The 13811-nt window shown below is 37.7% G+C and overlaps 2 long non-coding RNA genes across 5 annotated transcripts in view; one reads left to right on the top strand and one right to left on the bottom strand.

The window, feature by feature from the left end:
- LOC148222996 (uncharacterized) overlaps positions 1-13811 on the top strand; it is a 112864-nt gene that overhangs the window by 78729 nt on the left and 20324 nt on the right. For all 3 annotated transcript variants that reach the window (XR_015805115.1, XR_015805114.1, XR_015805116.1), the window contains 6 exons: positions 411-466; positions 2881-3046; positions 4664-5618; positions 6951-7079; positions 7708-7948; positions 9535-9677. This is a non-coding gene — a long non-coding RNA (uncharacterized LOC148222996). The remainder of the gene's footprint in view (positions 1-410; positions 467-2880; positions 3047-4663; positions 5619-6950; positions 7080-7707; positions 7949-9534; positions 9678-13811) is intronic.
- The window catches only part of LOC148222997 (uncharacterized), a 44347-nt gene that overhangs the window by 14159 nt on the left and 16377 nt on the right, over positions 1-13811 (bottom strand). Inside the window, exons 2-3 of one of the 2 annotated variants that reach the window (XR_015805118.1) lie at positions 2940-3029; positions 375-2278 (exon numbers count right to left, since the gene is read on the bottom strand). This is a non-coding gene — a long non-coding RNA (uncharacterized LOC148222997). Of the gene's footprint in view, positions 1-374; positions 2279-2939; positions 3030-13811 lie in introns of those variants that run through there. The other variant, XR_015805119.1, reaches the window with a different exon arrangement.

Raw genomic sequence — 13811 nt, 5'->3', positions numbered from 1 at the left:
TGTTCATTTCTCTTCATCTGGCAGAATACACTAAGAACACATTTTATATCTCTTACTAATTTTTTACCACTTTTAATTAAAATTAGATTGGATCATCATTGATATAAATAAATCAAGCTCGCTGTCACAGTGAATTTAGTGAAGTTCCAAAACTTCTATGGACTAGAATTCATACTGGGACAGTTGTGCAAAGTAATGGTTTATAACTAAGAGCATAATTAACAGTAAGACAATTGCCTATATCGTGTGTGTCTTAAATTAAATCACTAGGTGAAATTAAGCTTACTTTGAAATAAGCAAAGAGGTATTCTTTTGGCTTTAATGGCAGTACATTTCACCCCTTACATTCCACAGCTTTTGAAATCAAAAGGGAAGACAAATAATAAAAGGTTTTTATTGTATTTTTACAGACATCGTTGACCAGCAGGTATCTCTTGGAAGGATGGTGGATGCAGGTGCAGTGCAGGTTTGTGCCTCAGTCTTTAATGCTCTCTGGGAATAGTGGTTTCATCTTAATTTTCTCCAAGTTAATTTCTTTTTCTGCAAACGTCCTCTTTTCTTTTTGAAGCTGTTGCAGTAAGAAGGCTTCAATTATAGTGAGCTATGATATAGTTTCTAATGAGTCTGGAAGGCATCAACATATCAGACATGGGCTGCCTGTAAAAAGCCAGGCAAGTGTCACACAGATCCCTCTTTAAGGCTTCAGGAGATTATATGCTGTTGCAGAAGCCCACTGTGCAATTACTTCACTTTCATTGTCACAGATGGCTACTGAAATCATTCTGCCTGATAGTGTTTGATGAAGCATTTAACATTTTGAATCACAGTGGACTAATACAGTTCAGAATGAGTTCTGAATATTTTAACTGGATTAAATGCCTGAGAATTTTTTTGTCTCAATGTGCCACGCTTTTCTACTTTAAGGAAACCTCAGGCACTTTAAAGCTATAGTATTAAAAATGCTATTTGCTGCTGAAGATGCTACAGAATGATGAAAAGAATCCCACCTTTCCTTGGTGGCTCTGTCTGTTCCTTTCTCATCTTAAAGTATGTATTTAGCTCTTTCAGACAGCTGCACAGTCCCATTGTCCTGGGCACAGAAAAGCATAAAATCACTGGCAATCACTTTGCCATTGTGTTTGGAGATTAAAGGACGGACCTGACAAATGAGGCAGACCTTGAATCAGAAGAAGAGGTAGCATCAGATAATGCAGCTAAACAGTATGTCTAGCACAGATTAGCTCTGAATGAATTCTTGGCCAGTCATTCCTCTGGCAACCTATTTGCCAAAGAAAGGTCTTGATTTAACTTTCAGGTAGTATTGATCTTTATTTATAATTCTGAACATTATTTTGTATTCAAAAGTTTTAATTAAGATTCGTGGTGGTCTTGTAAGCTTCCAGGAATGCTCATAATCCAGGAAATTATCTGGATGCTTATTTCTGTGGTTGTTCTCCTTATTCCTATCCTGCCACCTGAATAACCTCATCCTGGCAGCACATGTTTGTATCAGTATCAGTTTTCTAATGTAAAAAGCAGTGTACAAGATTTATGGGGAGGTCTTGGGATGACTCAACTCTTGGCTGCTGTCTTGGCAGCAGAAGGCTGTGGTTTCCATTTCCACCTCATGTACTAGGCTCACTCCCAATGCTTGGCACTGTCTTTTGGTGACAGGGGGTGTTTCACTGAGGAAGATGTCATCCTGAACATGACATGAGGAACTCAGAGCTATTGTTTCTCCATCTGGAAATGAAAGCCCCAAGGAATACTTCAGACAGTGCTGGAGCTTAACTTAGGGCACAGCCTAACGTTCCCAAAATCATTGCTGTGGCAATTCATATGTGAGATGTTCAGTACATGACAACCACGTTTCTGCCTGAAGAGTTTTTGCAGCATCACTGTCTATATTGTTTTCATCAGTGCACAGCATCTGTTGTGCCATTTGTAAAACACCCGGATTTCTATTAGCACAGCAGACATTTCTCTTCTGTGCAAGTGGCAGGAGCTGTAACAAGTCAGCTTTGCTGCTGCCTCTTCTTCCCACCCCTGGAGTGGTGTATCTTTCCTGTTGCTGCAGGGGGAATGTCAGTTATAGAAGTCACTGTGTGGCACCACTGGAGCACTTAAATGTGTCTGCCAAGGGAGATTCTGCAGCTGATTCCATATTTTTTGGTGATAGGGAGACAAAAATTCTTTAATTATGGTGCATGATGGAGGCTGGAACAAGGAGCCAATACTGACAGTTTATAATTGTCTTTAGCAAAGGAGATTGATGTACCTAGGGAAAATAGTACATTTTTGGCTCATTATGATATTCTGCTTTCAATCTGAATTTAAAAAAAAAATAAAATTACCTTTCTATTATCTATATTTGACTCCCTGTTACCCCAGCTTTTCTGCACTATTCTATAATCTTACTACAGATTTCTGCTTGTTTCCTTCCTCACCCCGACAGAGAAAAAATGAAAGAAGGAAAGAAAGAAATCTTTCACGTACTTTCTCTTTTTTCCTTTGGTTTGAAAACCATGGAAAATGCTTGTATGAGAACAGTGATAAAAGCCAAGGACTAGACTTCAGCCCTGTGTTTTCATGCTTTTCCAGGGAGCATGGTGATGATTATGAACTGATCCAGTCACAGCCCATTAACAAGCTTGTTCTCATACAGAGAGCTGATAGCAGATTTCAGATAGATTTGAGGTTAGACACACACAAAGAAAATGCTTCTGTTTGTTCTGTTCTCTTTAGGCTGAATTCCACACTGTGAAGCACCAGCCTTGCTGCTACCAGTGGTGAACTTGCCTCCCTTCACCACAAATCTAATCTTAAAGAGCAATTAAAAATGCACTATAAAAGTATCTTATGATGTCCTATTATCCCTAGGCAGGGGTACCAGGATCCTACAACAGAAACCATCGTGTTCTAAAGCCCCTCATACTCACAGCCTCTCTGTGGTCACTTTGAAGAGCTGAATCTTCCTCTCTGTCTGAGCTCAGAAATAACTCTTGATGGAATTTGGTGGAAAAACAGTTCTGAAAAGTATTTAGAGGTGAGAATAAATATATTGCTTGGTACCGTGACAAATATCTTGCATCTTTTATGTGGTATGAATGTACAAGTAAATTGGTTTGCAATTCTCATGACACAAAACGAAGTTGAAAACAGTAAATAAAATTTGTCATGCAGATCACAGAAATAAGAGAGCATACAAGAGATGCTCAGATGATATGTGAGCAAAGTTGCCTATAAAATAGACTCCTCAGGGAATTTAAGTAGTTTTCTGCTTTAACAAAAATATGGCAGTTAGATGCTCTGCCAAAGTTTTAGTGGCTTAAAACTCTAAGATCTCTACAGAAATCTGGAAAGGAGCCATTTTGGAACATGATTTTTATCAACAGGGATTAGAAGGAATGATCAAAACAAATCTGAAGTTTTAATAAACAACCAAGTTTCCATCTTCACTGCTGAGATTCCTATTTCCCTCCTATGCAGGTAGTACTAAATTGCAGGTAGCAGGTGGGATTCTTGTTCTTCATTAGACTTTAATATCACTTCATATATATTTAAAATTTATAACAAGTCTCATGAATTCAAATGAGACATCACAGTCCACAGATAAAACTGCAATAACAGTTATACAGATTTTAGAAAATAGCCAACCCCAGGTGTTGACTCATGAATATTTATACACATCAGTCATCAAGGAAGCGAAATACAATTTGGACCTGATCCTATTCCCAATGAAATGGATAAAAAACCCATCCTATACTAGAAACACTCCTTTAAAAGACATCTGAGGAAAAAAAAAACCAATTTTTCCTCATCTCCATGTGTATCCCCAAAAATAAGGTGGGGTAGAGGGATCATAAAATGCAGACATATTTTTGCTTTTCTTATTTCTTGGGATGGCTCTTATTTTTCCTCAATTTGGAATATATTCTTATCTAAATTCATGTAAGCAAAGCTATTTTTTACCTACAAATTTTTATAATTGTGTCACGATGCTTGAGTTTAAGCATATATTCTTTGCATGATAAATTTCACGAATAAAAGCAATCTCTTCAACACCTGTGAGAGGAAATACATAAAAACAAATTAAAGTCAATAAAGATTTTATTTATATAGCTGGAATATAGCCAAATGGATTTTTCTCACTTGAAAAAAAACAAAAAAACATTCATTCAAACTGGGGAAGTTTCTATTCCAAGAAATTCTATCTGGAGTGACATAGGGAAGGAAAAAAAAAAAAACAAATCAAAAAACCAACCAATTCCAGAACTGAAATGAGATAAATTCAAATGCCTGGTAAAGTGTGAGCTCTACGTCAGATTCTGACTTTATTTGCACCTTTGTACATACTTGGATATTTCAATTAAGTTACATTGTTAAAGATTTATTTCAGGGCACTGATCATGCACATGAATGCCTGATAAAACAGAAGTTTGACAGATCAGGAAAATAGGACCAAACTTAGACTTTATATAGGATTTAGATTTTCACTCTTCCCTCAATTCTGCATTTCCATCCTGAAAACAAAACTCCACGAACCAGGGAGACAGTCAAAAGGGAAGGAAAAATGCCTGTGGCAATAAAATTCATGTAAATAAAGGTTTGGGAAGCATGATCAATTGTTTAGAAAGACCCAAATCTGTTTTTTCTATTCTAGTGACCATGGATGACAGGGGAAGTTGTGCATGCTATTCCATTTCCCAGGAGTCTGTCATTGTCCTGCACTGGTGAAGTTTTAGCTCCTGATAATCAGTCTGGGAAGTCTTCTCTGTGTTCCAGCCTAAAGAACTGTGCTGAGTTGCAGGATACTGTATACAAGTGCCGTGGCCAGCAAGAGTCTGTATATTTCAACATGACAGTTCTCCAGCACTGCAGAATAAATAAAAAGTTGATTTCATGAAGTGAGAGGAGCAGAGCTATGCACTCAGAAATTTTTATGTGCTCAGTAGCCTTTAGCTTTCTAATTTGTGTCACCTTCCAAAACTGGCTACAGGTCCAGGAACAATATTACTTGAATAAAACACATAAGGAAATTTTTTTTGTAAATATGGCAGAAGTGATACCTCAGTTCACAGTGGCTTGTCTTGAGCACTTAATATATGAGAGTTTTCAAATAGCCTTTATGTATTTGTTATAAAGACTTTGAATCCCAGAAAATTTACATAAAATACTTAAGGATGTTATTCCATTAGTGTTCCATTCAAAATATTTCACACTTCATTAAGTAACAGAAACAATATCTGACTTTGGTGTTTGAATTTTAAGCTGGGTATAGTCACCGTGAAAAACTAATGCTTTGATGGAAAAATAATGATCTTAGGAATTATTTCGCCACCTTGTAGGCAATTTTGCATTTTCTGTCATTTATTTTCATTACCTATGTTTTTAACACAGAATAAAGTTCTTTTGCTGAGCACAGTGTTGCGTGGGGAGGGGAAATGTCCAGGTGACATATGACAAATATCATTACTTTATTCACAGCAACTTGACAGGCAGCTTGACACGGATCCCACACTTGAGAAGGGATTGATAGCAGTGAGAACAAGTAACATAGAGGGTGCTGCTTGCATCCTAAGACCATGAGGGAGCCTCATCTGTCTCTGGATATTGAGGTAAGAACAGGCAGTGGCAAACACCATGGGATGTCTTTACATCACCAGGGAATGTACTTTTTATCTGCTTAGTCACTGTAACTGCTAACAGAAGTCTGCAATATCTAGGGAAACAGCTTAGTGCATATTAATTTCTTGGAATCACCCAAATTAAAGCAGAAAGTACAATCAGCTTTCTATGGGCTCAAACAATTAAGGCAAATTTAAACAGATTAAACACATCTGTCTGTACTTAAGCAGAAAAGGGATTAGGACTTAAATGTAACAACATAACCCTTGTTCAGCTGTATGTCAGGCACAGTTTGGAGCTCTGTGCTGCATAATGATTAAAATTCATACAAAAGTACTGCAAAGAGAGGGAAGACATTTTAATTCATATCTTCTAATTAATTAACAATTAAATATGACATAAAGACAGCATAAGAGAAGGAAAGGCTCTGAGTCATCTGATAACCCTGGCGCTTCCTTGCCATAAGGAACATCTTTAGTTACAGTTTCATGACTCTGCACTGCTCGAGTTTAAAATTCACAGAGCACAAGGCTTGGATGTAGTGAAATTCGGTTCCCAAAATGGAATGGGGATGGCAGAATGTGAGCGACTCAGATGTAAAATAGTCGTTCGGAGAGACCACAGTGTTCTGTGTGAAAATCTCATTGAAATGTCGCAGCAGCACATTTAATCACAGCAGTGGTGCTGGAGCTGCCGTGTGCTCTGGCCACAGAGCAGAGATGAGCACAAGCCTTGCCCTGTCCCCAGCAATGGGCTTTAATCGGACACTCAGGTGTCACAAGCGCACCTGGAATAAATCTCTTGGCACAGCTGTGTTTGGTGGCAGTGTGGGTGTTTCATGAGTTTAGTCGGTGTTGCTGAGGTTAGACAGCACGGCGTGGTTTGGAGCTGGGAAATCAAAGCGTTAGCAAAGTAGGAGAGAAATCCCAGTTTATTCTGACTCTGTCACCAAACCTGGCAGTATCCAAGCAGCCGACAGTAATGACATCAAATATAACACATATATAACCGCTAGTTATATATATAACCAGTAGGGAAAGAGGTGGCACAGAGACAATTAATTAATCCCTTAAATCAGGATTGCGGTGGCCCAGGGGATTTGTGGCAGGAGCCGGGGCTGCCGCTCCCCCTGGCGGAATCCGAAAGCGAATTTCGCCCAAAGAAACCAAAGTACCAGCGAGTGTCTTCAAAAGAAAGACTTAAAGCTGCTGATTCATTGCATACCACCTAAGCGTGAATATCGTGTAGTCTGCTTTGTCTGGAATACACTTCATTTAAAGTGTAATGTTTAATTAATCTCTACTATTTTCCTATGGCAATAGAAACACCACGTCCATCTGTTCTTCCAGCCCCTTAACAGGCACACAGGAGCGACTTCAGAGCATCACCACGCTGGATTTTGGAAGCATATAGAAAATTATAGAAAATGCAGCAAATCCAAGAGCATTGTGGTAAGTGTGGTAAAAAAGTTTGCTGTTGAAATCTTAATCTGGTCGTGTCGTTGTTGCTTTGTACAGTATTTCAGTATGCATTTAAATTCAAAGGGCAATTAGATATTTTTGGGAAAAACAAAACAAAAGCACCTCATAAGCTAGGGTATCAGAAATTCCTGTTAATTTAGTATGCATTCCTGTCTGTACTTTTGGTCTTTAACGGGAAACGATGAGATAGTTTGATTTAAAGGGGGAAAATACATAATTTTTGTGTTTCATGCTAAAGGCCAGGCATTAAAGGCATCCCAGGAGAGCATGGCATCCTGCAAAAGCGTATGGGAAGGTAGAGGGGGGAGAAAATTACAGAAAAATATGGGCAATACCCCAAGAGAGTATATATGAAGAAGCAGTGGAATATAAAGGCAAGTCAAAGAAAAACACACACAAAAAAAGGTTTAGATGTTCTAAATTACTGTCAGCAACTGTTGTTTTGGATACCCTATATGTAGAAATTTTAAGTTTTCCATATTTTACTGATCATTTATCAAGTTTTGACATGAACCTTAGTTGCTACTTGTTACTTTTGTATCAATATAATAACTTATATTTGTTTTATGAATTTAATTTTCTCCTTCTCTTTCCACAGTGACCTGGAGCTATAGTTTAAATATCCTTTTCTCCAAGATACAAAATGCTACCTTGTTATTTCTTCTGCCCATGAACATCTCTGTATACCAGTCAGAAACTACAGAAACACCATAAAGACAAGTTTTATAGCAAAATAATGTATTAGGTAAGGAGGAAGCCACCAAACCACTGCCAGGCTGTGAATGTCTCCTTCTAGAGCTGCTCAGGAGCTCTGATGAAACTGATGGAGGTGATTCCAGGTAAGCAGATGAGAGATTCCTTCTGAGCTACAGCAAATCCTCTTTCACTTTTACCATGGCTCTGATTTTCTGTCTACACCACGTGAACGTGTGTTTGTACACACACATTGTACTGAACACAAACGAAGGGAGAAACAGTTTCCAGAGAATATTAGATAATTGTCCATAGAAGCAAGAAAACTAAGTTATTTTGGATGAATGTCATACTGTACTACTACTCCGTTGTTTTTAAACAGAATATTTTTATTCCTTAGTTGTCCTTTGAAACTATACAGAGTGTTCTTGGTGAAAAATCAAGGATGATTAAGAGAACAGATCAAAGCAAGCATATTTTTCCCAGAGTGGAGTCATCCACAGTCCTTTGATAGAGTTTGTTAGTACATGTGCATATCCAAATTTGAATGCTGTGGCATTCAAATATTCTTCCCTTCAATTTTATGAGTTTTCAGTTTGTGAGTTTTTTAGTTTAACTAATGGCTTTTATTAAATACAATGCACTAAGTAATAGATGATGCCTTTGTTATCCAGATGGCTGGAACAGTGCCTAAAATTTAGCAGCAGTGTCCTTTCTGTCCCTATCTCAAATTCAAATTCTAGCTTTGTGATATGTAACAATCTATGATAATTGCATTCTAGTAATTTAAACTACAATTGCTTTAACCTCATGTAATCCAGATGCATCTAAGAAAGATAGTTTGAGTTACAAATTTTAGTTTTTTATATTGGAAGCAATGGAAACTAAATTGTATACGTTTTTTACATATTGCTTATATGGCCATGTAATGCTCTCTGTTAGATTGGTATTATTTGAACTGTGCTTAGAATTTTATGAATTAACACTTAATATGTAAATAACTACTTTTGTGAGTCTTAATAGTCTCAGAAACTTGTGTTTAGGTTTTTATTTTGTCGATAATGGAAAAAAATAAGAGAGGAAATATTAGGGTAAAGGTTGCATTTATGATGAGAGAGAGCTAATATTTTTAATCAGCTTCATTTTCTACTTCATAATTTGGGGTAAAAGACAGGTCTAGAAAATCATTATAACATCACAAAGTTTTGGCTTTAGAAATGCTCAGGAGCCAGGGAAAATTATATGCTTTGATTTTGGAGATTACAATTTCCAAACATGTATCTCATTCCAAATGGAGACTGGGAAGAGAATGCAGAGAACAAAGAACCAGTTAAAATCTAAATATGTTATTTTGTGTTTAAATAAACACAGAGTATTAAGAAATGATTAAGGGAATTACTAAGAGAAGGGTAAGTAATTGGGCTTTTCTGGCTTCTGCTAACTTGCATGTCCCCTGGCAGGACTTGACACAGAACATGAAAAGTACACGAGACCTCCACAGACACTTCAGTCTCCAACATGTAACTCAGTGCAGACACTGGCTGCCTTTTAGTCAGCATAATCATTTCTTCAGCCAGAAAATTCTGCATGGCAATAATGTCAGAGCAGATATGTTTGCTTCAGGTTCCACTGGACGAATAAAATTAATTGTTTCCTGTAATTACTTTCCCTGCCCAGCAGGTTGGTTGGTTTGTGTCAGGTTTTAACAAATGTCACTCTGATCCATTTGCAGGCCGTTCTGATGCATCTGGGCAGCTGGAGTGCTGGGGTACATCAGGCACATTTGGGTTTCTCTCTGTAGCACCAAGCAGCTCATGCAGTTGTTACTGTTGGAACCCTGGATACTGAGAATTTTTAGACTTTCTGTGCTGACAGGTACTGACCCTCAGGAAAATGCTGCTTTTGACCTGAGGCCATGGAGAAGGCTTCCAGGGTTGAATGACAGAACTAGGATCACTGGTGTGTCGTTTGAATAGAAGTGTGTAATATCACATGTAGTGAAGGATTTGGAATTTGGGGTTTTAGAATATAGAATTATATATAGAGCTTGAGGTTTTGGGCAGAGGTTCCTTTCTTCTCCACCTTCTTCTTCGTGAGTCTGGGTGGTACTTCTGTAACTGGATAGAAAATTCCGTATTGCAGGTCACAGGTGTTTGGTTATTGGGTTAAAAGTAAAAATAATTTAGGTGTTAGTTCTTATTTGGGCAGATTGGCCCTTAAAAGGCCTTGCAGAGATAGAGATACATCACTATTTTGAGCTTGTTAGCTGGAAATGCTGTAGCACTCACTGTACTATAGATAAGAATTAATAAACATCTGAGTCTGAACACGAAATGCCGTTTCTCGAGCTTTTAAGAAGAAGAGAAAAAAGAAGATGAAATGCCGTAGTTACTGCTGGGGAGTCACTGCTCTTCCTCAGGGCATTTGGAGGCTGCAGCAGAGCTGTGAAGAGTCAGGGCTCCAGCCAGGAGCCTTCTGCTGTGCTCAGGGAGAGATGAGGAGCTTGGTACCACATATCCCATTAGTGCTGAGATGGAGAGAGCAGGCAGCATGGCTTTAAACACAAGAGATCCTCCCCTGCCTGCCCCCTGCCTCTCTGAATTCCCCTGATGCTTGACCAAATTATTTGGATCCATTCCCCCTCCTACATTGATTTTTTTCCCCCCAAGATTTCTGTTGTTTTATGAAGTATGTAGCTATGACAATTGAACTTCAGAGCACTGTGGGGGTTTACAGAAAATGAACCAATGTGGTTTTATTGTTTTGTGTTTACAAAATTGTTTAAATTTTTAAAAATAATACTGTGAGCTTCTGAGCATTAGTCACAAGTTTTTAATAATAAGAGGGAAAATGAACTGATTTGTGTACCTAAAGAAAATATTAATGTATAGAAGTATATCCTGCATGAGCTATAGCTAGATATATGGCCAATGAGCCACTTATTTTAGATATGTACTCCATATATTTTATGCTAATTATTTGCGCATATTAATTCCATCAGAGACTAATTAACCAATATCCTCAGATAACTTATGCTCAGTGTTCCTGATATCACTAGATTAGATTTCTTGTCAAGAGATTGATTGTTATGCTTTTTTATGAAGAAAAAATACCATAAAAAAGAACCTTACATAATGTAATCACAGGTGCTGAGGTCAAACACCTGCAGTATGACAGACAAAGGAAGAGATCTGATATCTTTATTAGAAAGAAGTAACTGTCTTGTTTAGGTAGATAATTTATTAATGACATGAAATTTAGGGAGTCCAGTAGTGACTTGTTTCTTTTCTTAGTAATTCAAGTACAAATTCAGTTGATTTTAAATATATTATTTTTATGCAAAATGGCAACAGATATTATAACAAATATTCCAGCATCACGTAGTTTTGTACCAAAGCCCAAAGCATTTCGAACTATTTTTGACATTAGCTTGTAATATGTTCTTTCTTCCACTGGAGGAGTCAGAGGGTTCAGGATGACTGAGTGTCATCTGGAATGTCTCTTTGAAAAGTGAAGGAGAATTATGAGGTTTTAACTTCATAATCTGAAATAATTGTGGGGTCCACTGCAGTCAATCAGTTTCTGCCTTCTGATACTATTGAAGAAGAACTCTACTTGAGAAGGTTTGTAACACATCGCAGCTGAGGATGACCCCACCCAGCTGATGCATAGCAAGCAGTTTTGGGAAAGAGCTGATTGTAAAATGTTTGAGTAGCCTTGTGCAGACAGCTGCCACAGAAGGCTTTGCCCGTGTGAAGGGACAAAAGCATACGGTTCCTTCATTCATATGCCTTGTAATCTTAGTGTATAAATATAGCTGTAGCATATGTGGATCTTTTCATTATCACCATTCACTTATGCCATTGCTACCTCATGCTCTGCCAGGTTTTTATCCTCTATAAGCCTTTTATTCTCTCTGTGACTTTGCAAATGTACTTCACAATGCTTTGAAGATTAATCCTATAATTAAAGGACATAGTTAAATAATAAAATTCTGGCTTGCTTATACTGAAGAGACATGTAAAATCTCCAACCATTAAATTGCATCTAAAAGCATATTTCACTCAAAGTACCAGCAAATATCTTCAAAAGAAGGATTTAAAGCTGCTGATTCATGGCATACCACCTAAGCATGAATATGGTATAGTATGCTTTGTCTGGAATACACTTCTTTTAAGGTGTAATGTTTAATTCATCTCTACTATTTTTATATGGCAATAGAAATATCTTTCTTTCTTATCAAACAGAAGAGGCTTCATTTTCCCAGTACATCAAGATAAGAAACCACAATAGATTCACAAGGCAGTAATATGTGCTGAATCAAAATCTAAATATCCTACAGAACAAATTACTCCAATCCCTATTTGATGCATTCTCTGCCTACAGACAAGCAGGTCATAAGCTCATTCAAGTCCTGTTCCTTCAGTTACCAATTTGCTCTGATACCTGCCTTTATTTGAGGAAGCTGTCCCACATCCCCTGCCATAACAAAGTCATCCTACTGGCTGAGCAATAATAGACTAAGCAATCCAGCCCACTGCCACAATTCAGCAAGGCACAGGTGGAAGTTACAGTCATCAGATGTTTGAGCAGCAGAATACCCTGCTTCTCCTCATTTGTATTGAAGTGTTTCAGCTGGGGGATGATTTTATCCACTTGATCTTTCAGTTTTGGCTTGAAATGGAACCCTGGTGATGACTTTCTATAGTTAATGGTCCATCTAAGTCCACTAGGACTATCCTTAACTTGCAGCCATGGGAAAAAGAAATGACATATTAAGCTCAAAATATTAATTCTGTCTCTCTACTTATATATATATTAGATAAAAGGTTTAATCTGATAGAATATTATAGGAGTAGTGAGTGAAATACTATCTATCCTGTGAGTAAAACCCTGAGGGTAGAATGGACACTGCCCAAAAGGTCTTGGCCTCAGTATAAGTCAGAAAGCCAACCTTGCTGGGGTGTTTCAGTCATATCAACTGTCCTGCACAGATATCTCTCTCTTTCTTTCTCATTCTCTGCCTGGAAGAAAAAGCACTATTTTAGTTGCCCTATGTGATCTTTTTGCTTTTCGTCGCTGCTGTAAGGGAAAATAAAGAATTGAAAAGCAGTGTCCTTTCTATGGAACAGGTAGCAACAATCCTGTAATCTTTATTTGCAATCTATTGGTAACTGGAAATAGAAATTGGGTGGTCTTTCTGTTTGAGTTTAGGGAAAGGTGCTGGACTGCCAAGATTAACTCTGGGTACTAGTGTTTGTCCTCCTGGATTTCTCCTAAAAGAGTTCCTGTTACTGTAAGCTTTCTCACTTCTTAATTACTGCTTTTAGTAAGGTCAGGTTGTAACCTGGTTTGCTATCTGGCAAGCTATAGAATTAAGATTTCTTAAAGGCTGTCAGAGGCTGAAAAATATAGAAATAGTTCCAGTGGGAAATATTTGACAAGAACAGTGTTAAAGTCTCTTCTTAAGGGTCAGCCCTTGTGATATCCAGGGCAATGAGACTCTGTCAAAGCATAAGGCTTCTCACAATTTACTTCAATGTCTATATGCATTTGTATATATTCATATATACATATCTATATCCATAATTTTTCTTTTTTTTTAATATTTATGCATCTTTAGAACAGAGTGTGAAAGCAAGGTGGGGGGGACAGGCAGGGGATCACCCTCTTCCATCCCAACCTAATCCATGTTTCAATTATTGTAAATAATTGCTCCTCATTGTTGAAAAGCCAGGTGACACACAGAGCAACCTGTAGCACATGAAGCAGCAATCAATGCAGGGGGCTTCTTTCTTCCTTCCTGTGTCAACACTAAGCTTTACATTATTTTTGGTCTCTCTTGTCATAACTTCAAGCATGGCAGGTGCCATTCCTGCTTACTGTAAACTGGCACCTAAGACACCAAAACGCCTGGTAATTCAGCCATAGTGTATATGTATGTATGAATGAAGAGCCTGATTCTAAGGGAAGGGGTTATTTTGAGGGTCTTTTAATACAAAATGTTAA

Source organism: Sturnus vulgaris, chromosome 8 (assembly GCF_052056855.1).
Source record: "Sturnus vulgaris isolate bStuVul1 chromosome 8, bStuVul1.hap1, whole genome shotgun sequence".
Classification (NCBI taxonomy): domain Eukaryota; kingdom Metazoa; phylum Chordata; class Aves; order Passeriformes; family Sturnidae; genus Sturnus; species Sturnus vulgaris.
This window is presented reverse-complemented; position numbering and strand designations above follow the sequence as displayed.